The sequence below is a fragment of the Zonotrichia albicollis genome, chromosome 2 (genome assembly GCF_047830755.1).
Source record: "Zonotrichia albicollis isolate bZonAlb1 chromosome 2, bZonAlb1.hap1, whole genome shotgun sequence".
Lineage (NCBI taxonomy): Eukaryota > Metazoa > Chordata > Aves > Passeriformes > Passerellidae > Zonotrichia > Zonotrichia albicollis.
In genome coordinates this window covers 10,187,715-10,215,435 of record NC_133820.1, presented here as the reverse complement: position 1 = coordinate 10,215,435, position 27,721 = coordinate 10,187,715, and the positions used below count along the sequence as shown (strand labels likewise).

At 37.4% G+C, this 27,721-nt stretch overlaps 1 protein-coding gene and 1 long non-coding RNA gene across 16 annotated transcripts in view; one reads left to right on the top strand and one right to left on the bottom strand.

Annotated features, from left to right (window-relative positions):
- Positions 1 to 27,721, top strand: part of ROBO2 (roundabout guidance receptor 2) — a 1,042,455-nt gene that overhangs the window by 339,193 nt on the left and 675,541 nt on the right. The gene's annotated exons all lie outside the window — the stretch shown is intronic.
- On the bottom strand, positions 644 to 27,721 carry LOC141727072 (uncharacterized). The gene is made up of 3 exons (XR_012578097.1): positions 27,413 to 27,721; positions 7,343 to 7,398; positions 644 to 967 (listed from the first exon to the last, which is right to left on the bottom strand). It is a non-coding gene; the product is annotated as an uncharacterized LOC141727072 (long non-coding RNA).

The following is a 27,721-nucleotide window of genomic DNA, read 5'->3' as shown; positions in this document are numbered from 1 at the left end:
CAGGATTTCAGGTGGGATCAGGAGAGTGAGGTCACCTTTGTGTGTTTAAGGACTGCTGTGTCTGAATTGTGAGTGAGCTTAGGGCTGGGATCTGCTGAGAATGGGAGCCTCTCTTTCTCATTTGTCTTTGCCCATTTTTAGTTGGTGTCTGGTCCTCACATGGCAGGCAGTAAAGGAATAGAGGTAAAATAAAAGACAAAATCCTCAGGTAATGGAGCTTAGCTGGGTTCTGTTTGTTCCAAGAAGAGATTTCAGCTCTGATAGCCAGAAAAAGTCGGATTTGCCCCCTGTCATGTTGCATGGTAGGGTTGTCTTCAGGGAAAATAAAATTTCATGTGCTGTTAAGGTAGACAGAAGTGAAGAAATGTGTTTGAGTAAAAAAATCTTACATCATTATTGACTGTGGAGTAGTGGGAAAGATGAATAAAAGGATGAATAAAATAGAAGGATTAATAAAATAGAAGCCCTTTTAGATCAAGTCTGCTTCGGGGAAGCACAATGGCAAGAAAGTTTTTGGTGTTTCTCACAGGACAGATCTGAATATAGACATGAATCATCTGTAAGATTATTAATCAGATAAATATTGGGAAACATTTACATCAGTAAAATATTTTGACTTTTCTGAAATACACTGTATCCTGCTACTATTAAAAGAAGTGGTAACACAATTAAGCTTGCAAGTGGCAACCAACATATTTCTTCACTTAAATTATCAATCAGTTCTAAAGGTTTTATTTTAAAAATATTTTACTTTCTATAACTGTTGCCACAGTGGTATCTAATTGAGCAGTCATTATTTCGTTCATCCAAAATGAAATGGAAAGATAAATATTTTCAGAGGGACAAAGTTTGAAAAATGGAGGAAATTAACTTCTGCAAGCAGATGAACCATGAAGAACCAAGGCCTCAACAGGAGAGACATGAAAGCAAACAGACCTGCTGGTTGCATATCAGTGCAGTTAAGGCTCTGGAACAAAAAGAGATGAAAATATATGAAATACAAAACATTAAGGGGGAAAGATTGTAAAAGTTGTATAAATGTGTTATACAAAATGATTTTATAAATAGAGTTTTAGTGAAAGCTTTATTTGGATTCACTAAAGCATTTGATATGAAGTAATTAGTGAAGCATGAGAAGACAAGGGTTTAGCAGAGAGACTGTAAAGCAGAAATTGAATGAAAGCCAAGTAATAATGGGTAAATTAGAAAAATCATACATTCATTAGCAGGATTCTTCGGGAGTTAGGATCAGCCTTATTTAATAATTTCAGTATTAAAAATAAGAATTTACTGGCAAGTTTTGCTGTTGACAACATTATTACATGGAAAGACCCTCATGATCTGTGGTAAGAAGGAAATATCTGAGGAAGGGAAGTTTTTGGCTCCTCTGAGCATCACTAGGATATTTGAACTACCAAAATGAAGTAGCCCTGAGAATGAGACCCCAGGATGTGACTATTTATCATATTTCTAATAGAGACAGGAATTCCTGGCGTCATGCAGGGCACTGGTGGGCTCTCACTGGAGCACAGTGTGCAGTCCTCTTCACCCTGGTTCAGAAAACCTAGACTAGGAGGGATGCAAAGTAAAGCTACTACAGTAAATAGAGATCACAAATACTGTAAGAGGAGAAGATGAAAAATATTGTCTTAGCAAAATGTGAAAAATTAAAGAAGGACTTTTTACAATTGCTTTGTATAACTGCCTCAATAGGAAAAAGAAAATGGGGAAAATGGGAAAAGAACTCAGGGAAAATATCAGTAGAGAGGCTGTAGGTAGAAAATGGTGGCAGATAAATGTATGTTGAAAATAAAGAAGTTTTTAAGTGGCAGAGTCATGAGATGCTGGAAAATAGTCTCCCACTGGGAGTCACGGGGGCAAGAAGTTAATTAGTTTTAAGATGGAGATTAATCCTATTTTTAAACAGACTCTGTGAGATGGCCACCTGCAATAACAGGGAATTGGACTTTGTTCTGCAAGTTTTCTGCACAAGCCAGGTTCCAGCAGTTCCAGTGCCTTGGAATTTATTTTAAGTCTCTAAGGGATTGTAGCAGTGTGAAAGCCTATTCTTTCAGTAACTGCCTTTCTTGAACTGATTACAGTGAACTTGAAAATGTGAACTTCAAGGGTGCAATACCTAAGAAAAAAATAAGGTCCCATTTACATATATTTTAATACTTGCAAGATTTATTGCACCAATGTCTAGGAGCCAGAGAGAGTGAATTGAAGACCCTTAATGCTAATCCTTTATTGACTATCAAATACTGTCTATGACATCTTGTTTCAATTCCTAGATATACTTTAGACTGGTTTTTCAGAACTTGAACTTCATATGCCCTCTACTGTTTTTTAAAGTGGACTCAGTGTACCTTTAATGTTAAAATCTCTTTCAAAACTGAAATATATTGCTCTGCAAACTATTTACACCTTGATCTTGTTCTTTCAAAAACTTAGATGGGTCATGTCTGGTGCTATGCCAGTGAAAAATGTCCATGAATGATCAATTATTTCAATAGGGCAGCTGGCAGGGAAATTAACACCTATGCATTTGTATGCAGAATTATGACCCTGATTTGGGAGCTCGTGAGCTCTGGGTGATGTGGATGCTCAGGGAAGGACCTTCCAGGGAGGATGGCTGTGAACCAGATCAAGGATCCTCTTTTTTCCACCTGAAAACTGTGTTTGTAAATGCAGTGAAATACTTCTCTACAGTGCCTAAGATATTTTCTTGGCCTGCTAAATGGGAAATGTTGTGCTCTGGTGCGTTTCAGGCCTCGTAAGTGATGTGCAATTGGTACCATATTGAAATGCCTTTTAAAAATCCAGTCAAAGCAATTGATTTTTCATAGACGGAGCTCAGATTGTCATTGAGTTGCATTCCTCACAAACCCCAAAGAAATGCAGCATGCCAATAAAATGGACAGAATAATTACAAAATCACTATCAGTTTTGGTTGTGATGTATGCTTTGGCATCCTTACATTGAAAGGTTTTATTTTCTTCCAAGGCTCAAGTGCCAAGAAAGAAAATTATTTGATTTTGCAGCTGCCCACTAAACCTCCCAAAACTGAATAGGTAAAATTCCAGACTTTAATGAGTTCCCTTTCCTAACTGTGATTCATCTGCAAATAACAGTAAAATATTAAAACAATATTCAAGGCAGATATATGGTTATACAAATCCAACCATATTTTCAAATTTAAAAGTAGAATTTCTGTTTTAAAGATAAACAGATTTAAGGTAAAGCAGTAATTGCAATTTCAGTGGCTTTGGGAGGATGTATTTGGTTTGGATTTTTTTTAATCTATTTCAGCTGTATAAGAGAGAAATGCAGACAAATAACAGAAGTTTTGCATATGCTAAGGAATGGATATGTAGCAGATGAAAATCAGTATAGATCCACTGAAACCAGTGAAGCTTTTTAAGATCAAAAAATCAGAGAGAAGCAAGATTTGGCCTATTATTTTTATGGCTTTTCAAAATGGGCTTTCATAGACAGCTCAGTTTTCCATCTCTTTTTTTTTTTCCAACAGACCCCATCAATTCACAGATGGTTTGCAGACATGCTAGATAATAAAAGTGCATTTTTTATTAAATAAGTGTGGCTACAAAAACAATATTCATTGAGACATTACCAAGGAATGCTTAAGGCTTGCAGCCCAAACCAGTCTTGCACATCCCTTTGCTCAGAGCCTGCCTGGTTTTGGAGGTTCACAGAGCAGACACTCAAGATTCTGCTGTGTGGGCCCAGTTCCAAAGATTGATACTGAATATTAAAGCAGCTTATTAAAACACTTAGCTACTGTTTCCTGAAGTATGACCACCCACACTTGGTTGTTTCTTTGATATCAAAATCTGATTTTTTTTTTTCACTCATATGAAATACACAAAGCTGCAGAGGGTAATAAAAGCATGATCAAGGTGTCTGAGTGCTTTGTGGTAAATGGACTGGTGCCAATTTAACTTTAGAAGCATTCCTATTAGGTGGATTTTTATAAATTTAAATCAGATAAATGTCAGTTCATTCCCATTACAGAACATTATTCTTAGATTTAGCATTTACTTGTATGCCCTTTCCTACAGGAAAAGTATCATAGATGTTTGCTGGGTGTTTTTTAAATTGAAAAATTTGAATACTTCTTCTTTCTCAAAAAAACTCCAGAACACCAAAAAAGGCATGACAAAAAATCACAAGAGAATATTACAATTGAGCTATTTAAGACAATGAAATATAACAGTTAATATTAGCTGAAAAGTAGATTGGAATATGTGATGACATGTATAAAGTCAAGCCAGCAATGATTTTCTATCTGTTGTAAAATCAACTGAAGTCAAGCAGATTATTGGCTCCAGTGGGGCCAGTGAAGTTGTAGCAGGAGACTATGGCAGTAGACAGCAAATTCTCTGAACCGAGAAATTTAAGGGCTAGAAGTTTCAATTATTTATCAGCTTAGATGCTGTACATGATTTTTTTAAAATCAGAGATTGGTTTGGCACAGAGAAGGGGTTACCTTAGATTCCTAAAAAGTGATAAAAAATGTGTTGTTAGAGCCACATCCTGAGGTCAGTGACATGGTCATTCCTCAAGATTTTAGGTGAGCTCTCAGCCCTGTGTTCCCCCTGCATCCTCTCTTCTTTTAAGGGAGGCTGGCACTCAGCACACGCTGTAGCTTCCATTTCTTCCTGCCACAACTGTTTTGATTTAGTTCTGAAATGCTCTGAAAGCTGCGGAACAAAAGCAGGGTTTGAGTCTGGGGAGAGCTCTAGGGTTTGTAAGATTTTAATCATCCATCTCACTAGCATGTGTTCCAGTGAAAGAACATACAAATGGAGCTTGCTGAATAATGCCCAGGACCAGCTGCCCTTTTCCAGCAGGAATTCACTTGATGCACAGAAGGATGAATTTTCAGCATGAAGTTTAGAGTCACACTGACAGTGTCATTGTCATTTTACTGCATTTTTTCTTGTTTCTTTTTTTTTTTTTTTAAGTTAATAAAAACACAAGGAAGAGAAGGTGGAGCATTCACTGAAGAATTATAGCTAGGAAAAAAAATAATTGAATCAAGTTACAAAAGGATTGTGTATCCCACGAGACAGTCCTCCTCCTGCCTCATTGTATTAATTACTTTCTCCATAAGGAATGCCAAACAAAGACCAGAGAGAAAAAAATCAGTCCTTCTGTTTTGATTGGGATATATTTCAATCCTAGCAGGATATTGTCATACCTATCTTTTATTTGTAAAAGCTGGCAGTCATTCCAGATATTGCCAGTATAACACACAAACACATGCAGGAATTACTGGTAGATATTAACTGTGTGTATTGAATGCTTCATTGCATCTATTTAAGAGTCTCATGAGAAAAATCTCAGCCTATGCACAGAAATGACATGTGTTGCCACCACCACAGCTGCTACAGTATTTTCACACTTTACTGTGCTGTCTCATGGCAATCAGGAAACTATTATTTTGTGAAAGAAATAAAGAAAACTCGAAATGGTGGCTTTTGTTAGCCCTTAGCACTTTGTAAAAAATCAAATTCCACACCCTAATCCCTGCAATCTACTTCCAAATAAAATCAGCCAGCTATGCATTCTCTGCTGCCTGTCTCCCAGAATATCACTCCTTCACACTTGACAAAAACACTGCCTTTGGCTTTTTGTGAGAGTGGAGTGTAAGATGTTGTGAAATCTGGGATCCAAATGATACAGGACCAGATTTGCCAATGCAATGCCAAGTTACCATGTTTAACGTACATGCTTGGAATATGTTTTCACAAATAAACTTAAAGAAATGCCCAAGCAAAAGTTGCTTTAACTGTTTCTCCACTATAACTAGATGGCCTGACATCCCCAAAGAAGGTCTGGCACAGTGATGTTGTCATTGAGGCTTTACCTCCCTAAAAATGCATTATACTGTGTTTGCATATTTGGATTTCAAATGAATGGGCATCATAAATGCATGTACCCTGCAGTTTTCTTGATATGTTTACAAAAATAAAATCTTTGTAGCTTTAGAATCTGGTAGTGAGAATAGAAGTTGAGCTGATGATCTGAGGAACAAGATCATTTCTGCAGAGACAAAATTTCTGCATTACTTGTTCCTAATGCAGTGGGTCCATAGCTGTTAATCTGCACATGGCAGCTTCCCAGGTAAGAAGCTAAATGCATCTCTGCTCCCATCCTTATTCCCAACTGGAATTTGGCACCAAAATCCTGGTGGCTCTGTGTGTGTGCAGCAGCCTCCCTGTCCCTTGTCAGACACCCTCTTGGTTGGAAGCTGATTTTCCTTCAGAAAGGGTTTGGGATTTCCCTTGTTGTAGCAAGCTATGAATTTTCTATGTGAATATTGAAAAAGTCTGTTTTGTATTGTGCTGTGCAGAGCATCAATAAACCACACTGAGAGCAGGGGGGTCTGGAAATGTTCACACAATTAGTGAGAGCAGTACGGGGCAGCTCTTGGTGGGGCTAGAAAAGGACACAAAACGTGCCACAGAAGAGTTAAAAAGGAATGGAAAACCTTCACTGCCTCTGGGTAGACAGAAGAGAAGTTACAAACAACATATTTTTACCCAGAAGAAAGTAGCAGATGTTCCTGGTACAGTACAGAGAGCGTCTGTTGTGCCTGTAGTGATTGCAGTGTAGATTCTGCAGTTTTAACTTCATCTTAGGTGGTTTAGTGTAAGGAGTTAAAATCTTGACATGACTTTCATCAATGAGAAACACATAAAGCTGCATTTTTAACAACCTATCTTCAAAAAAAAAAAAAAAAGATTGCAGGTTTTGGGTTTTGCCTTTGGAAGTGTTTGGAAGATGCTGCTTTTCCTCTCTGATCCTTTCTAAAAACCAAGTGCCTTCATTACCAAAATGGAAATACCAATGCCCAGAGAGTTCATGGTATCTAGATTTTGTGTGAAAATGTGTCCATAGCCAACTAATAGAGCACTGGGAACATTTCTCTTTTATTTTATTTTCCAAAGACTAAGAGAAATACACCCAGTTCCCTGTACATATGGCCCAGTCCAACTTAGAATTTGCAGTGTTGTGGATTACAGATTCTGTGCCTTGAAAAAGTGGAATGAGAGCCTCGGTTTTTCAGGGAGGTGGTTTACTGCAATGGAAGGTGATACACTCACCCAGGTGTGCATGCTGCAGAGTGCTGGGAAAGCAGAAACACAAATGATACTGTGGTATTACTCTATGAATATGAGTCAGGGGGAAAAAGTCACTAAAGAAGGCAAGGTCCGAAAAAAGTTGTACATCCTTGGACCTTCAAGGGATGTTTTCCAGTCACTTCTCACTCCAGATACTGATAAGAAAATAAAGTCTTTAGACAAAGTCTTACCTGCCATGTTTGTCAGGATTCTTCCCACAGGTGCAAACTGCTTTTCATGGCCTGTTCTGAAAAATGTTTGAAGAAAATTTAGGAGATTGCTGTCAGAATTATAGATGGGGTTTGAAGGAGCCTTAGGTACAACAATATAGATGAGGCTTGACAGAACTGTGTTCCAGCATCTGACTTGATGTAGCCTTATGGTAATGCCCTTTGTCCTCACCTGCCCAGAACAGCATTATTACTGCAGTGCTGTATGATTAAACCAACAGAATCTTTAATTAAAGAATAAGAAATCCACTGAAGAAATCATTGCACATATTACAGTGGTACTAGATTTAGTAGCTATCTTTAGATAGCTATCTTTAGTAGCTATCTTATTACTGCTGTTGCTTCTTCTTAATATGTCTCCTAAAAATATTATCAGGAAAATAATTATTTTCCAAGTACATTGCACCATGTCTGGTTTTCCTTGGTAAATTCACATGCACAGCAGCTACCTACTGACTTAGTAACCAGTTATATGAAATCACATAAAATCACTGAACTATTGGCAAAACTCAACCAACTGCTTTTAAGGTTTGAAATTTCTATTCTATGAGCTTATAAACATACAATAGAATTGCTTTTGTGGTTATAGCAGAGGAATCACTGATTATTTACCAAGGAGAGGCTTATTATTAGTCTTGTCAAGATGACAACTTCATTAATTATCCAATGGTTTTGTTGATCATTTCATATGAATAATTTAAAACTTTGATACATACAGTAATTTTCCTGAAAGGCCTTCATATTGGTCAGCTTGTCAGACACACACAGAAGACTTAAAGCCCAAATTAAATACTCAGTGTCCTTTGCAATTTCAGGGAAGTTAATTGAAACACTGTTCCTTACTTCATTTGTAATCCTGCTGCAAGAGTCAAAAAGAAATTACCAAATAAAATGTCCTATCTTCATAAGCAAAATTTTAATTAGCTTTATATTTTATTTCATCACTGCTACATTTTTGTGACACAAGTAATATTTCCATGTGCTACTTCCCATCTCTGCCTTATGGCAACGCATGTTGAAGAATTAAGAGCAAGGCACAAAGGGACAAGCAATAGAAGAGAAAATAAATAGAAAATAAAGAGAAAATAAACTGTTGGAAAGTAGATCCAAATTCCCAGTCTAAAAAGAGACAGAAACATGTCTAATATCACTTTATTAGTACTTCTATGATATGGAATTGCTGAGGACCAACCTAAATGAAGTTTCAAACATGAGCTATGGTTTTGAGTAACTGCCTTTGAACAGCATTAATATTTTGTTATTTTGCTGCTTTTATTCTTGTGTTGGGTACTGATACGTTCCTCACATCCACAGTGTCTGAAGATGGAAGCATCACTACATTGCACCTTGGTGCCAACTCATTGACACAGAAATGAGTAAAAAGAAAATGTATTCTTGCTAAGTTTGCAGTGTATTTCGAACCAGAGGTTGTTTTCAAAAGTTGATGAATAGAAACAAAGTTTTCCAACTAGGTCTTTTATCCAAATTAAGCACAATAAATATTTACTCTAGGAAATAATTAAATTCACCCAGAATGTCCATTCAGAATATAAATAAATATTCACATGCTAAGCATATGAATTCAATGTTTTCCACAAAACTCTTTCCTTAGCCAGTTATAGATGTGATGGGCTACCTGAAATGTGGTTTCTTATTGATTATCTCTCTGTGCATTATCTCTCTGTTTAGGAATGGGCAGCCAAGGGGTTTGGTGAACAACTTTTAGCTAACAAGGGAAAATTTTTCAAAAGTTATCAATAAGAAGTAAACAGTTGCAATACAGAAATCAGGTTTCTTTTTAATAGTTCTACAGAAATCAGTCAAAAATGTGGCAATGGGGTTAAGTAATCTAGAAATGCAACATGCAAAACCAGCAGTTAAAAACATTTCTTCTGTGTTCCAATCTGTGGCATCAGGTGGAGAAAGGCATCAGCACTGCACTGGAATAAGCTTTGAGACTCTGTTCTGCCCTTGGTTGTCTTCCAGTGCAAAGACACACTGATTCCTCTCATGATGCTCACCCAGATTGTCTCCCAGAGAATTGAGTCTCTTTTGACAGAGATCAGCATTTAAGGGACACCCCACAGACACACACTTATTTCTGAAGTTGTTCTCAATTAGTGAAGCACCCTTCAAATTGGAGAGACTTTGATATTTTATTTCTAGCTGCCTTTTTGCCTAATGTGCTTTTAATAACAATCTTCATCAGCCACTAATGACTAATGACTTCTGGATCTTTCTGTATTGAGTATAATGCATAATTACCTCAAATTATTAATATCTGAGATAATAGTTGGACCTCAATTGTGTATCCCTATAGAGAAAGGGAAGGTAAAAACATAGCTAAAATGCTTGACATAACTGAAGTGAGATCAGCAGGTCTAAGAGCCAAACCTAGCAAAGTAAAAATTCCAGTCAGGAGAAATAGATAATCTTCATGGAATGTTTCTTAAAGTAGCACTTTTTTTTTTCCCACAGATCACCCATCCTATTGTGATGGGTTTTGTACCACATATAGGAGAGTTACCTTTAAGGTAATGGAGCTCTGGGTACACCCTCTTGATTAACATCACCCGTGGTTTTCACAGGAATCTTATTTAAGCCTTTGTGCCTTGGGTCTTCATGTGTGTCAGTGGGATGAGAATTTGGGCTAGGCTGAACTCCCTCCAGCAGTAAGTGAGTACAAAACTCTTCTATCTCACTGTGCTCCATTCAGTAAATATATTTGGTATTGAGAATATTGATTTACTAGTGAAGCTTATGTGGTCAGATCAATTTCTTCCCTGGGAAAGAGACTTTAGAATTTGAATTTGCCTTTTCACTTCCTGAAAGGTCTGGCAGTGTATCTACTGTTTTGCAGGTTTTGTTCTCTTACAACAAATACACTTCCAGGGTCACTTAGCAATTTACTATCTCTGAAATGGAATTTATGCAATTATGCCTGGAGATGCATGGGAAAGCATAGGTGCTGGCCTGTTTTTTCCTTTCAGATGTTCTGTGGTTGAAAATGCTTTCACTCTTGTCCTAACAAAAATTCTGGTGCCTTTCATAATGCCTCGTATTAAGATGTTATGCAGTGTTGATGACAATTATTATCATTCCTCTTACTTTGCCAACTGCTAACACTTGGATCACAGGAGTGCTGCTGCTGTCCCTCTTAAGGAATGCAGTGCAGCTGTGCATTGGTCTAGGGTGGGAATTCCTCCTTGTTATCCAGGTGCTAATTAAGCCAATTTTTAATGTCCTACTACATATGCAGATGAGTGTTCAGGTGATGGTTGATAATTACTTTGAGAAAGATGTGGTGCAAAAGGAAATGGCTTCTACCAGTGTGAAATAAGTTCTGGAAGCAGATCCAGTTACATACATGATGCAATGTATTTGTGGAGATGTTACAAATGGGGTGTGTGTCTTCATACAATTTATCCCTTAACATAAGATTCAAGATAATCCTTTCCAAAGCTATATAAATAGTGCAAAACCATAATTTTTTTCTTTTTTTTTTTTTTTACATTTTGTACTTCAGTGAACTTTAACTTTTTGAGAATGGGAACATCTCATATTGTTCATGAGGTTGGAGAAGAAGCAGAACTCTGCTCATCTTGGCATGCCATGCACATAAGATTATTTGTTTACAAGTAAACACAGCTTGCCTATGTATTCTTCTTTAATGGAAAATATATTAAAACCTTTTGATCACAGACATAAGACACAGTTTCAATGGCAAATTTTCATCCCACTTTTATCTCTGGATAATTTTGGGTTTGTAATTAATTTGCAGAAAAGGCACATGCTAGGAACCATTCAATTTGGCTGATCAAGATTAGGTAATGAATAAAGAAAGAAATAATCAAAGCAAACTGTTTGAAAACAGTGTTTATGAAAAGTCAGAAGTATGCTTAATGAAGTAAATGTTTCAATGCAGTGAAAGCTTCCAATGATTTCTCCAATGATTTACAACATTCTAACCTACAACACATAATTCGAGACAAAACTGAAAACATGTAGTACTCAAAAATAGGAAAAATAATAAACCAAAAAACTGGGTCTAGAATCAGAATGATTTAACATATTTGGGAAATAAAATTATGTAAACTGAAGTGTTTAGGTATTTCCAAAGTTTTCAGAAGAGCAAATGTCACATTTGCAGTTCATGTACCAAAAAATGATTGATTCTGTATTTTTTCTCTTCTAGTATCTGACACTTGTCCTGTTAAGATGCACATGTGTGTATATATAGATATATATTTGTATTTGTACTATGAATAGTGTTTTCAGAGTACCCCAGGAGAGGAGAGTTTTTACATGGGCCCACACAAATTCCTCAAACCTTCACTAAACAAAATACCCTTGACAGAGAACAGTATCCCAGGCAGCAAAAGTCAAGATGCAAAATAATGATAAAATAATTGCATAAATTCAGGAGGGGAGAATGAACTCCCTAGATCAAGTACTAGATAACTACATTTGCTAAAAAAAAAAAAGAGAAGGCAACAAAAGCACTGTGACAAAGTGTTGTTGAAGTGATAATGCTGTCAGAATGAAACAAAAATTCCAGTGCATTAGCATCAAACTAGTCAGCCCTAAATTGTGTGATAAGTATACTTGACATAAATAGTAGTCTGGACAGCAGTAATAAACTGTTCCTTTTTTAAAATATTTTTTAAGAAACAAATTTCCTTAGTACACTAGAGTATGAATAGTCAATATCCAAGTTCAAAGATAGCCTGCAAGTAGAGCGGAATTGGGCCAAACTACTAAATCTGTCATTTTGTTGAACTAAATTAGGGTTATTTTCCATAACTTGAAAACACTGAGACTTTGAGTTGTACTGCTTGGGCTGGAGTGGCAAAATGTCAGGAATGGTATGACAAACCAATAGATACAAACACAAATCATGTAGAAGGGTGGGGAGGCTTTCAGTGGCTGGAGAGGAAGCATTTGTTCCTAATAAATTAATTATCTGAAGCACAGAGAGGGATCTCAGAGCTGCTGATTGCCAGTCCTTCTTCAAGTGCCTCATCCCCTGTTTCCTTTCACACGCTCCCTTCAGTCATTTCCCCCCACTCTTGATTCCTGAATGCAGGACTTTGGAGTGCATGTCCCTGTTGGGGTCTCTGTCTTGCCAGAGTGACCCCAAGATGTGTCAGAAAGTCTCTTTTCCCAGCCCAGTACTTGAAGGAGGAGTCAAAGCTCTTCATTTCTCGGTCTCAAGGTTGTTTATTGTTCCTTATCTATAAAATTCTTTCTCCTGCCATGCTGAGGTCCATCCAGCAGGACAGACAGGGGCACTCTGTCTGCTCCCGGGGTGGTGTTATGTCTTTATACTAAAAACTACATGTACAAAGTTTACAATTCCCAATACCTATCACCTATGTTAGACAGTGAGCTGCTACTCTAAACCAATCTAAAAGTGCCAACATCACAGCAGAAAATGGAGGCCAAGAAGAAGGAGAAAGGCAGGACATGCCCAGATCCCTCCATCTTGCTCCCTGAATCCCCATTCTGAAAAACCCCAAAATCTACTTTTTCACCTCGTGATAAATTCACTATCATTCTTCTTAATTTGTCGTGGCTTGCAGATCTTCATCTAAGGTTGGTAATTTGCTCCACGGGTCATAATCAAAACCACAGGGGCATCTTGGGCTCTGTGCCAGGGGCTCTGAGTCCCCTGGCAGGGGTCTTGGCAGTCTAGGACAGCCAGAGGGATGTCCTGGGTTCCCACATGTCCCCTTGTCCCTTTCCTCATGCCTGGTGCCCCCCTTCAGCTCTGTCAGCCTTCCTCATTCTCTTTCTTTTCAACTCATGAAATTTTACTCTGCCACAGGGGAGACTCCCCTGACATTGCTTTTATCTGAGTGGTTTGTGGTGGAGAAAAGGACTCCTTTTCTGTAAACATTACCATGGTTCTCCCTTCAGGAGGAATTCCTTTGTTGCCTAATATTGACTGTGATGTTGTGTTTAAACTTGAGCATTTATCCTGAGGACACTTTTTGCCTGCCTGGCTGCTCACCCCAGCGATCCTCTTGACTCAAACAGCAGTTTTATGTGCTTAAGAAAAGTAAAACCTGGCATTTCCTCTTTGTTAAGTATAAAAGATAGTCCTTCTAGGTATACAGCACTTTCAGGAATCTATCAGAGGTAAAAAACATCTAAAAGCAACCATTTCTGACCTACCAGTTTAAAAAATAAATAAATAAAATCCATTCCCATCTAGGCCTGATTAAACTTCAATTTGAACTTGTCCTGGCCAGAAAATGAATGGTCTATGGTATCTGGATTTTTGCCTACTTGAAAAAGCTTGTGTGTGTGTGAGTGACTGTGTGTGTGGGGAGGCATATGATTTATGGAAGTATTGATTTTTTTTGTTAAATAATGAATTAGATGTCCTACCACAATATTATTTATCAAACTTTTTTGTCATATAATTAAATTGTCACATAATGGATTGCAGCCATATAGATTCATTAAATATTAAAACCTACATATGACACAGTTCACTTTTCCTTTAGCTAACAACACAATTCCTCTGTTCTTTTCCATTAAGTTCAACAATAGCTGTTCTTTAACCTTACCATAGAAGCTGCACCTTCCTTTCACCAAGTTTAGGAAACAGATGGCAAGCAAAGTTTATAAGTTTGCTTATGTTCAATTTGGAAGCTGATTCTTGATGATCCTAAGTCTGTTCAATAAACTTTAATTGTTAGAACTAATGGAGCTTTTTGCCATGGAGTTGTTCCATCAGTTGCCTCCAGGTGTGAAATGAGCAAGTCTGCTGAGCTGTAATGGAATGGCTAGAGTCAAATCTGGGATCCTGTTGGGAAGAAAAATGTTTATTTGAAGTCTCTGTGTGACCAAATTCTTAGTCTGTAAGCAGGGAGCAAGAAAGGAACTTGAAAATAATATTTTCTCAGTAAATTTTGAGTAGTACAAGATGAAGAGGGGGAAAAAACCAGTGTTTACCACTATCTCAAATGTACTTCTTAATGGAATTTAAAATATATTAAAATTGAAATGTTTTAATCTGCACTGAAAGAGAAGTATATAGATAAACTGTCAAGTAATAGTAACTAGAAATTATGCTTGAGAAAGAGAGGAAGTTGTCAACTATTATTGCACCCAATGAAAAGGCACTAAGACCCCTTTCAAGAACAAGTTCTTAGTCAAAAAAGGACTAAACAACCTCTAGTTCAAGATAATGTTTTTTAGAATATTTTCTTTGCAGTGTAAAGTATATTACATTATTGCACTCAAGTGCAGAATTATCTTCAATTAAAGGTAACCCTTGTGATCTCCCAATTGACAGTAGTATTTCTGAGTAATCATTGGAAACATAACAAAGCAACAACCAAACCAGAAAATGAAAGAAACTCCCAATCTAGACTTTTTTTTTTCATTTTTAATAAGAATTTCCACCATAGATATTTTGTAATAATAAAGGAATTATTTGTTATGAGGCAGTACTGCACTGTGTAGTCAATATGTTGAGGTCAAATTTCTTTGTGCTGCTAGTTTGGTGCTGCATGATGTAAGAATTAAGAACACAGCTTTACAAAGAATAGGGTTGCTTAAAATTTCACCCCCTTGATGCCGCACTATGGTGTGGGTTTTTTTCTTTTCCCATAAATAAATTTGACAAGCTGTCTGATTATTGCATTCCTAATATTAGTTAATTTTCTTCTTCCTTCAAACTTCATTATCATTTATGAGATTGTGACTTGAACTTTAATTACTTGTAATAGGAGTCTCACTAGGGATTTAAAACAAACTAATTTTGCACTCTACCTTTAGGGAAAGGGAGCATGACCAAACTTTAATATACTCTGAGGAGTAGAAAACCAATATGGCAAAGCTGACTGCTTCTAAGTGCCTTGGGTGGGATTCCTCTTCATTTTAGGAGCCTACAACCTGTCTGTCTGAACTAGTTACCTAAAGTTCCTTTCTAGTCGAGAAGGATAAATAAGCACCTTCAGGGGCACAAAATCAATATACTTGCCCCCTCTAAAGTGCCTCCATTGATTTTAAATAAAGCTTAGATTAAGATTCAGAAGTAGTTGTTCTAGATCAAATATATGCATTCTGTGTTTTGTTGTAGATCTGCCATCTTAGCCAAAACAAATCCAGTTTCAGAATATGAGATTGAAGCAGAGTAATCCAGGCAAGGATATAGCCTGCCTCCCACCAATTTAGTATAAAATCTAGCAGTTTAAAAATGATTATATTAGTTCCATAAACTAAAAATATAGGGGATTGGTAGTAAAAAGCCAGTAAAATTGGCTGAGTTTGTGTTGTTTGTGTTTTTTTTTCTGAAAATCCAGGACAGATTTTTCATGAGTTTTGTGATTTTTCCCAAAAGGGTTCTAAAAAAGAGCAATTGTACCCAGAATAGGAGTTGTGTGCTTTTGTAAAGCTACATATTTTCATATAATCATTATGGTTGCAAGATACCTCTAAGACCATTGAGTCCAAACATTATTTTAGCACCATTGTGACTGACTTGGGTCATGAAGAGGCCAGTATTTTGTGGTCAAAATTAGGAACTCATTAGGCACTTCTTAGCTGTAACAGTGAGATAGGAGATGACACATACCTCACTTTCTTGATCTGTTTTGTTGAGGGCTTTTTTGTTTCCTTTTTGGCTAATAGAGTAGTTTCAGTGTATAAGTAATATGTATTACTCATTGCTATCTAGGGATGCACAGAGACCTAAATATTCTGACATTTCAAGTCTGCACTTTGTTTTAACATAGTTGTCAGCAAAAGAGTAAGTGGCCTTCTTGAGAAGCATGACAATTGTTTTCCAGTTTCTTTTGCAGTTTTGTTGGTTTTTTTGGCTTTTTTTTTTTTAATGCTTATATTTTACATGATCTGTTCTCATTAAGCTTCTGGAAAATCTTGAATCAAAACTGATTCAAGTTTTCCAGTAAATGATTATTCAGATGAGATATAGTCAGTCTAAATGTAAGGAGCTAACATTTTCCAGAAAGATTTAATAATTCTCTTCACTTAGTGATTCAAAAGATATTGCTGCTGCCCATCCTAGTGTGACTACAAAAGCCTTATGAGTATCTTATTGTATCTCTTTTTGTGTTGTTTCTTTTTTATCCGTTAACTTGCACAACTGCACACCAGAGCAGATTCCCATATGTGAGAACAGTGGTGAATTTTCCAGCTGCTAGATATGAACTTTTTGCCTAGGTTTAAATTAGCTTTTAGGAAAAAAAATTCTTTGTTGTGGGAGTGTATGCACTGGCACAGGTTGCCCAGAGAAGCTGTGGCTGCTCCATCCCTGGGAGTGTTCAAGGCCAGGATGGATGGGGCTCTGAGCAACCTGGGATAGGGGAAAGTGTCCCTGCCCATGGCATGGGGATTGGAACTGGGTGATCTTGAAAGTCCCTTCAAACCCAAACTGGTCTGTAATTCTATGGTCTTTGGTGACAGCTGGTCCTTTCCTTGAGAAATAATTGAACAGGAATAGACGAATGGTTGAAGAAAATAAAAAATTCTCCTGAATTATCATTCTTGCTTTAGACAGTCTTTTCAGATCCAGATTTTTTTGTCTCACTTATTTCATTTTGTAAACATTATGATTTCTTCTCACGTCATGTCCCTCTAACTTCTGATCTAGTGTACACTCCCTTCAAAAAATTGCTAGATATTTTTTTTCTGATGTTGCAGTGACACCTTTTTTAACTAAAGAATAACTGGCACCTGCAGCAACTTTTCTCCTGCACAATCCACAACCCTGCAGAATATGAAGGAAATGCTGCTTTATAAAATTTATATGCCAGCACAGGTGAGATTTGAATTTTCTGGGATGACTGCCCTAGAGACTGAAGTGAACAGAGGAAGCATGGCAGAACCAGAACTTTAATTAAGGCAGCAAGAGAAAGGAGAGGGTGACCCCTCAGGATGTTTTTAAACTTCCCCTGTGGCCTGTCTTGCTCAGCAGTGCTGAGGAGGTGCTGGGCCTCCTGCAGGCGCTGGGAGGGAAAAAGGGAAGGCAGAAGACATGGGGATGGGGTAGTTCTGCTGCCCTCAAATCCTTCTGTGGCTGGGACACGGGGTTCCTGCGCCCTGCCTTGGGTGGAAGCGTGTGCTGCAAGCCCCTCTATGATTTCCTGCAGGGTTTCCTTGCAGAGCCTGGGAAAAGCAGTGCTCAGCAGCCAGGCTGGTGAATGTGAACTGCAATTAGCAAACACTCTCTCAAAAAAAACCAGAATGAGAAATGGGGCTGAGGAAGTATTATAATCTACTGTGGAGACTCGTAAGAGTAAATGGATATTCCCAATTAATCCACAGGACGCTGATGTATGTGCCAGGTTCTGAAATTTTAATTTAATATTTAATTTTAATCTTTGTTTCTGTTCTCTTGAAATAACCTGCTTTAAAGTAAAATGTGTTTTGAGTATATTTTTCATTATATTCTACTACTGACTGTTCCTTTGGTAAATTAATGTTTAAATTGACTTTTTGAGATGTTTACTGCTAAATCATTAAATCTCACACCTTGGTTATTAGGTACCTGGCAAGCCTGGTATTAGATAAATATAAACAGACAAAATTGTTTTCCATTCCCATTAGGGTCTAAAGCATCTACTGAAGTTGCTGTGGTAGGTGATGGGGTAGATAATTTTAGCCTTTCTTTCTGTTGGATTTCTTTATCCTGTCACTTTCAATTGATGCTAAGTAGTGTGACATGCATAACCACCAGTTCTTAATACATCCTAAAAAAAACTGTAATCTGAATTGCACAGGGAGCAAAATTATTAACTTTCTGACATTTTTTGATGCACGTCGTGCATTTTTTTAGAATGTTACAGAATGCTGGTAAGTGTAGTTTGGGGATATTCTCTGTATGCTGCTTATTATCTAGTGGTATTCAATGATGTGGAACATTTGTTGGAAATACATATGTAAGAATTACTCTAGAAGGTTTCCTAGACCAGAATTTTGCCCTTGGCTTATTGTTTGAGAAATGATGGAAAAACATATGGACATGTATCAGTATGTGCATGGATAATTTCAAGTGTTGCTTCACACTTGAAGTGTGAGTCAATCTATTATGCAAAAAAATGACACTTTTGATGAGGCCAGAAATGCCAGTGGGAGAATAGTGATACTTTATTAATCATTCTCCTTTTCTTGTAATTATTCCTCTAATAAAAATTTGTAGGAGAACATGAAAAAAATCATCTATGAAAGATAATCATACCCAGAAAATATTTAGAGCATAAAATTAGAATTCATTTATGATAGGTAATTTTAAAACATTTTCAAAAGCATTGTGAGAAACCAAAAAGTTTAACTACTAAAATACCATTTATAGATCACCAGTGTTGTGCATATATAGATTCCATATTTCCCACCCCATAGTCCCATATTTAATTATTTTATTTTACTGAAACAGGTAAAACAACCTATACTGCATTCAAACAAAGATAACAACCAACCTTCCTTTTTGGTGAGCAGAGAAAGTTTTGTAAGAGGAAAATATTGAAGAGTGCTATTTAAGCCACTCTTTTCCCAGAACTTCTCCTTCTTTTGGTTCTTCAATAATTAGATGTCAAACTTCAGGTATACAAGCATGATTTCCAGATGTCTCCACAAGTGTTAGAAATGTAAAATACAGAGGTGTGTACCACAGAAATTTGTACTGTTTCCCTGGTTTTCCTCCCTTCCTTATATTTTCAATTTAATTCTGGAATCCCTTTAGTTATAAACAGTTTATTAGATCCCATAATGCTTTCTGGCCCGATAATTAATAGGATAGGGAACTTGCCAAAATCCTTTCATGGAGGTGGAGGTAAGTGGAGACTTCTCAGGTCATAATGTTTTCAGTGAGATTCCATTTTTACTGTGGGCACATCAGGATGAGATCTGCACTCTTGCCTTCTGAGTAGGCTTTGAGTTTCACATTTAAAAGTCTAGTGCATTAATAAATCATTAAGCTAATTATGGTCTATGTTTTGGGGTTCTGTGTAAGGAGCAGTATATTCCTGTACCACCCACAGAGATGCACAGTGTAAAAAACATGCCTCAGAGTTTGGTTTCTTTTGTTGGTGGTTTTTTTCATCTGCCACATTTTCTCCATCTGCTGGGACCTATCCTGGCTGGCTCTTTGAGCTTGGAGAGAATGTGTCTTGTCTGGTCTATTCCAAGTGGGGTTTGTGGTTTTTGGAACATATACAACCGCATCTTTAAATTTTTTTTTACAGAGAATTAAAAACTATCTCGTTTGTAATTAATAATTTAAGATAGTTTAAACTATCTTTAAACTGAATTGTGTCTCTAGAAATAAATATCTTATTTATAAAACTCATATAATATACTTACAGCAGCAGCATTTAGGCTTTGTGTTGAATTGCACAAGTCATTAGTGAGATAAAAGACTAGCTCAAAAAAGAAAAGGTGTTGATTATGCAGAGGCTGCTCACAGGTATAAGTTTCTTCCATCATGAGTCTTTTCATGACTGCACAGCCCACCAGGATGTAAGCACAACAACACACGTACAGGATTCTTTGCATCACATTATCCATCTTCTAAATCTTCTGGCAATAATTTTAGTGATATTTTTGCAATAAATTTTATAATTTTCATTCTTCTTCATTGGTTTAATTGATATGGCATTTTTCATGTTCTTTCCTCTTTGTTAAATTGATATAGAATTTTTTTGTTTCTTGTGACTTTTATCTCATTTCTTTTCCTGAACTTCATACTTGGTCACGTAAACATCAGCTGACTCTGAAGATTGTTTTGGCTGTGTTACCAAGGTTGATATAGTGTCCCTCTGCCTTTGTCCCAGCCCTCAAACCTTTGGCTATATTTTCTCTCCCCTGTCCAGCTGAGGGGAGAGACAGGACTTGGTGGACACCTGGCAGCCAGCCAGAGTCAAGCCACCACATTTTGAAATCAGACAAATCTTCAAAAGGCATCACTGAGATCTACATCAGTGGACATGTCAGAAATCTTAAAATTGTTTCATTATTCTGTAAGGTCCAGAAGTGGTTGAATTATTCCTTTTGAAAATCTAGGCAAAATGTGATTTACAATATCCTGTAATTTTTATCAAGGAAGTATTTCAAAGAGGGAAGATTTCTCTAGTCAGAAAAGGGGGCTGTTCTGCAGATGTGTGGAACAGAGCACTTCTCTGTCCCTCACAAAGATATTGCACCAAGACAAGAGGAGTTCATGTTAGCTTAGCAGATCTGAGGCCTCCTCAAAGGTTTCAGAAGTGATTCTAAATTTACATCATTATAAATGACTAGTTCTTGTCTTGTAATGAGGTGGTATTAGCAGGAATTCATGCAAAGTCATATGAGTGGAAAATATTTTAAAAGCCCTAATCTTTAAATTGGCTAGAAGTATTGCTCATAGCCCCATGGCTTTAGTGCCAGAAAACATGGAAAAATATTTCCAATGGACATGGTAGATCCCATCACAAATGTACAGACAATAAATTTTGCATTTCAATACAAATTCCAAAGCTATACCTTAAACAGAACTGAGTTCATAGTACCCAGAGATTGAAGCTGGTTTCAGGACTGAGCCTCAAATTTTATATTTTAATTTGCTCTTGAATAAATGGGGCATTATAATTATGTAGGAAACTAAATTGGAATTACTTTATTATCTAAGCCTTTTCTAATAATGGAAATTGTAATCCTAAATCACCTGATTTCTCTTGAAAACTTTGCTGACCCCTTCAATAGCTGAAGAATGGGGAAAGTTAGATGAGCTTTCTAAGTGCCAGTGCCATTGGCAAGGCTTTGGAAGCCACCCATGCCTTTGACATGACCACTCTGCTGCATTCTGAGAAAAGGAGAAATAGTTTTCTGCTGCTTTAGTGAAGGAGCAGAATCTGTAGCTGTCTTGGCAAGAGAGCTCTTGGCTCTTCTGCCATTCTGAAGAACAAACACAGTGCAAGTTTGTGCTTTATTCAGTCCATCAGGATATAAATACTCTAACTTCATAGCTGATATTTCAAACTGTGTATTCAAGTTTGTTTTGTTTTTTTGCTGGTATATGCAAATATTCCCTTTTTAATTTCCTTTCTTAAAATAATCTTATTCTCATGCAACTACTGTATAATTCTTGAGTGATGTTAGAATCCCAAATGTATATGTTGAGCTCTTTTTTAGGGGAATAATTTGCTTTTGATTGGTTAGAAGGAACTTTGTTTTTTTTAAAATAGGTTTAAATATGCAGAGAGTGGAAGGCTGGTTGTTTGCTATTTTTTGGTGTGTTTTTGGAATAAGGAGGTCAAAATCACTAATCAGAATTTGAGGTTCACTGACATGACTTGTTTTCAAATCTAATCAAATGAAGCTACAGTACAAGTAAAGAAGTTGCATTGCTGTTCTGGTGAAGTGACTAAAGATATTTCTCCATCATTCCAGGGCAGCAATAGAATGGCACTTCTTCTAATTACTAGTGGCATAGAGAAAGGAAAATACACATCTGCAATTTTCTTCCTTAGTTATATGGATTTCCAACATGTCACACAGATGATCGGTGAAAATGCTGGTGTTCAGTAATTATATTCAGCACTTCAAGGGTTTGCACAGATATGTTAATAATCCCATTAATCTTCTTCCTTTATATGGAAATCTGCAGCCCAGATGTTGCATCATTTGCAAATCTTGCAATTAAAACATTTTATAACTTGCGGTTATGCAAAGGGGCAGTAGAGTGGAAAATGGGTAAAATTGCTTGGCTAGGGCATTACCATGGCAACACACTGACCTCTCTTCAATTAGTTACAACTGAAGATCCAGCTATTAATTATAATGGTCAGAAAAGGATATAATCTGAATCTCCTTTTACCTTTTTAATACGGACATTTCTTACTTGCCATAAATCTCTGACTTTAGGAGACAAAGCTCCAGACCTGAAGCATTAAAAGTGATAGTGCTGAAATGCTGATGGAAAGAGGGGCTCAGTAAAGGAATCTCATTTATCAGCTGTAGTCAAGGTACTACTTTAACTTTTTGTGGTCTAAGCATTCTGTCGGGCAAGCTTCAAAGTGGATATTCGTTATTGCTCACTTTAGCTATTGAAATCTATGTTCTATGTGCCAGCAATTATCTCTCATTTTAGAAAGCTGCTGTTAATTAGGGCCAAACTAATCACCATGGGTCTTGTGGAAACAGATAGATGCCTCCTTTTGACAGAGTTTTACATTTTGCTGTAGCAAAGTTATTATTTTCTTGGCATGCTATCAAAGATGAGTTATCTGTTAATTATAGAAGGCACTCCACTTTCTGACATGGGATCAGTCCATGTACAGTCAGTCAGAAGCAGCCTGGATGGGGAGTAAATTCCTTGGAGTAGGGTTTTTTGGGGGGGCTTGTGCAAACTACAGTGCCTTCCCACATCACATTCACTCCAAAAATTGCAAGTCCTCAGCCTGTGAGGTATTGAAAATTTCAGGAAATTTTGTGTCCTTTTAATTTATTTTCTTTTCAGTTTTCTGTTAGCCTCTTCACTGCACTAAGCAAACAGAAGACCAGGTCTTCTCCACAGTGACTTCTTCCCCTTGAAGCACAATATGTTAAATATTCATTTAATCAATTCTGATGTATTTAGGGAGTTTGAAGTGCTTTCTTTGTTTTCTTTCTTTTTTCCTTTTTTTTTTTAATACTGCTCTGATCATTACAAAAGAAAGGCAGAGAGTGAGTAGTAGGATGGCCTGGCTGGGAATAGCATCCTAAAATCACTGAGCTGAGCAAAAGTTTAGCTAAATGCAAGGGCCTGCAAAATATGGAATTCCTCTTGGACTTACTTCCAGCAGTTCTGGATTAGAACCATATAGATGCAAGTGTGCATTTAAATATGTCTCTCTTATGCAATAACCACCAAAAAGTCTCACTCCAGAAGGTATTTGTGCACTTCTTATGACAGTCATGCCCTGCACAGATGGCAAGGGCATAAATTGTATCCTGGTTTTTGCAGCCATGTGCAGGACCCCGGTATGGAACAAGAGGCAAAGAGTAATGTGATACCAAATGGCCGCTGAAATTATTTTGAGGTGATTCCTATACAAGATGTGAATTTGTGCCACTTAGCCCCCCCAAAAATACCAGTGAAATCCTATTAGTAATGGTAATTGCACTGCACTGATTGGTGGGAAATCACATCAAGCTCTGAACTCCTTTTAGCTCACTGATTATGGAGCTCTGACTGTTTATGGTTGTGGTTTTTTCCCTCTGTCCTCTGCAGCCCTTTCCTGCAATCCCTCAAGGAATTTAACTGTGGGGATAACCTCACTGCCTAGGTCTACTTTGCAATTATTTAAGGAAGCATATCAAAACAGAGATGATAAATTGATAAAGTACTTTGTTTATCACAGACATTCCCTTATATATTTAACAGAATACAGTCAGTGTACAGTAGATAGATCCAAGATGAAGTTCAAGCATAATAAATTTTTAAACAGTTCAGATTATTTGTGATCCAGGAACAAATACAGACATGGAAACTTTCCGTTGTTTTCTTGTTCTCCCCCAAATACATTTTGCAATATGGGCAGGGGATTTTTGGTTTTGTTTTCTAGTTTGTTTGTTTTTTTCTTTTCTTTTGGTTATTTTTTGCCTTTTAAATTCATATTTAACTCCTTCTCCATCAGAACTTGTTCGGTACTCCCTATCAGGATATCTGAAGAAAACTGAAGTTCTTAGAAATATTTTGATAACATACTTCTTCTTAGTTCAGTGGGTTGTTTTGGGTTTTTTTCTGGTTGTTGTTTGTTTGGGGTTTTTTTGCCTTTTTTTTTTTAAAGTAAATAGTAAAATTGAGAAAGAATTTGCATCTGCTCTGGGGGAAAGACACATATCTATTCCCAAATGCAAGTTACTACACACATGAGGTACTCATAAATAGCGAGCTTTAGGCAGTCTGGTGAGATGGGGTGGAAGTTTGAGAACAGAAAGAACTTAATTGTAAAAAACCACTTCGAATCACATTAAGGCCACTTCTCTGCTTTCCACCATAATCCTCAGCTTTTCTTTGCCCAAGTACATCTGCACAACTTGCTTTACACTGTGTGTAAAGGCTCATACACTTGCCATTTGACTGCACTTGGAGAAGAATTTGTTTTGGGTCACAGCAATAGGTTTCAGATAGTGGTGCCTGGCAATAAATAAATTTACTATTATTTAATTTTAAGGAGTCTGCAAATCAAATTTATCATAATATGTGTGTTATTTCTACCTACTGCTTCTTGAATTGGGTTTAATGTTTTCCACCTTCTCCATTATATATATATATATATATATATATATATATAGTTTGAACTTGTTTTCTCCGTGTTCCCTGAAACATGAGTCTGGGCTATCTGAACACTTGACGTCCATCTAGTTTACATTTAATCAATACCTTTTTGAGCATTTAAATGTTTTCCATGATGTCCCTTTCAGCCATCTGTTCAAAGCCAATAAACCTACCCAGTGTTTCTTTTCCAAAGGGTCTTTTTGTAAAACTTGTCTTAAACAGGAGAGTAGCTGAGACATAGAATCACAGAGGGGTTTGGGTCGGGAGGGACCTTTCAAGACCACCTGGTCTACCCTCCAAGAACAAGATTACTCCTCTAGTAATTCTAAAACAATGACCAAAAAAATTTGAAGGAAGATGGGCAGATGAAGAAAAATACAGGATAAACAGAACATCACTAAATCCAGTGGCTGCAACTCAAAAGTATAGACAGTTATGCATAAAGAATGTGCATCACAACAGCTATATGGCATGATTTATCTCTTTACATCTAGTTCTGTTTACTTCATTTTTATAAGGTTTCAACTTCATATAAAGAACATACCAGTATATCAAAATAAGGTACATTTGGGATCCAGGAGCAGAATAATGGCTAGGCCCTATAGTTCTCCCACATATCTGCATCTTATTTATTTTCTGTGGCATGATTATATGAGTGTTCACTTGAATAACTGCTTCAAGTATTGTATTTATAAAGAAGGAAGTAGTTGTACTGCTGAATCTTTATATTCTTCATAATTTCTCTCTGAATTCTCTGTCAGAGTCTGTGAGGTAGACTTCAGAGGGTCTGTCTTTTATAGCAAATAGATGTAGAAAATCCTGTCATCTGTCCCTGCAGATAGAAGGCACAGCACAGCTTTTTCCATGTGGTTAATTTCCTTCCTTTCCTCCCTTTTCCCCTTTCTCCCCAGAAAGAATGGCTTGGTCTCTTCTGCCTGCTGAGAGTGGCTCTTGATCCATGATAGTTCCTCAGATTATCCCTGGGTATTTTCTGGGTGCAGCTGGTTGGCAGAGGGCAAATGTGTGTCAAGAGTGTCAGCAATGTGTAGCATGACATCCTAGTGCTGGTTTGTCATCATGGGTGTAGCTAAACAATTGTATCATCCATATCCATATGGGGGACTGCAGCAGGCACAGCTCTTCTCTAGCCACAGATGAAGTGGCAGGACACCATAAAAGCTGTGTGACAATCCCAGCACAGCCAAAATAGATATATGCTGAATATCCAGAAGGCTTATTATTTCAGGCTCAGGATTGCACTTATATTTTCACAGGACTTCTGGTTTGAAGTTGGCTTATGTTCTATTAGCTGAGGAGGCACAGCTCTCTTGCATCTGCCTGGAGAATACCATCTGCTGCTGCCTTGTCATTAGCAGATCCAGTAACAATAATCCTGTGTGGTTTTACGCAGAGTGAAATCCTTGCCCCAGAAACCTCTTTTTCGAGTGCTGCTTCAATTTAGTGCCAACACAGGTGAACGAGTCTCAGAGGCTGAGTTTCATTAATCAGTGGGAATGTGATGTCATAAAGCAATAAAGTGATTTTTTTTCTCAAGCATTTATCACAAGTATATATTAAGAGATGCTTGCAAGCAGTGTGACTACAGGTATATGCATATGCATGCACACATGCCTGCAAACACGTGTGCATAAATGTAAAAAAAGTACACTGGAGAGAGTCTGTATTTTAGAACTCCAGACTGTACCCCTTGCAGAGAAGTTATTTGAGGACAAGGGTGGTGAAATCACTTGGACCTGAGGAGAGAGTTATGGAAAGAACAGAATTCCTTGTGGCATGTGGTGGGTATGCTTTACACTACCTGCATGATACAGTTTTTCCCATGGCTGCCCCTGGTGCGTGATTCATTAGTGTGGAGAAAATATTCAGAGTTGGCTCAGAAATACTTCAGAATACTTTTTCTTTCTCTGTCAAGAATATGAGCTTCCATTTTAACTAGCCCTTGGTCCCTGCAGAAGGAGAGGAAGGGCTCTTCTTGCAAGCCTGCAGTGGTGGGGTGGATTCTGGAAGTCTGCAGTTTCAAGTGGTTTCTATTCGCAGCTGAACACTATGCAGAAGACAGGAAAAACTAACCAGACACATGTGTGTGCATGGGAAAACATTATTAAATTATACATTATATAATGCTGCACTATAAAACTTCTCCCAATGGTTTGCATTTTGTTTTTCCTCCCCCAAACAAATTGAAGTTAGGATCTAAAACTTATGTTATGGCAAAGCTAAAATCAGAAGAAAAAGTCAACTTTGTTAGGAAAGGTTGACACGCTGTGACCCAAATGTCTAACCTGATATTTCTCTCATTGCTAGAAGTCACCCTACAGGCATTATCAAAGCAATTTAAACTACTGTATATCTAATTTGCACTGACATAATTAGAACATTAGTAAGCTTGACTATCTAGTCATTGCAAGTCATCATTTGTGAACAAGATGAAGTTAGAGCTGTATGAAGGCTCTGACACTTCAGTGTGATAAACTAGAAGTTAATTTTTTAGAACATTTCAATTTACAAAAAAAGTTCTCTTTTATTTTTTTTAACCTGTGCTGCAGACATCCCTACAATATGATCCCATGTCTGCTGAAGCTTTGACATTGAAGCATTGTAAAGTGAACCAAAAAGACAACACCGAGCAGGGAGCTGCATTTGGCATACAAAACAGCCCCCTTTGCTAGATCAAACTGCCACACATCATTCCCTGTACATCAGTAGACGTTTCTTAGTCCCATCAATAGTTTACTGACCTGTGCTGTGATAACATTTCCATCTCTGGAGTGCACGTTTTGCCAGTGCAGTTTCTGGGGGAGGGGGGATGATGCTCATGCTGCTTGTCGGTGCGTGCCGGGGCTATCGATTGGGCACAGAGCGCTCCCTCCTCTGCTCGCTGATGGCCACCCCTCCTGCCTGCACAGTCTCTGAACTTGGGAGTGCCTGGATAAATGGAGCAGTTTCCAGCGAGATCAGCCAGGTCTCAGGAAAACAAACATCAGCCAAATTGAACAAAAAAATTATATAAATAATGAAAGAAGTCCTTGACATTGCCACAGTGCGCT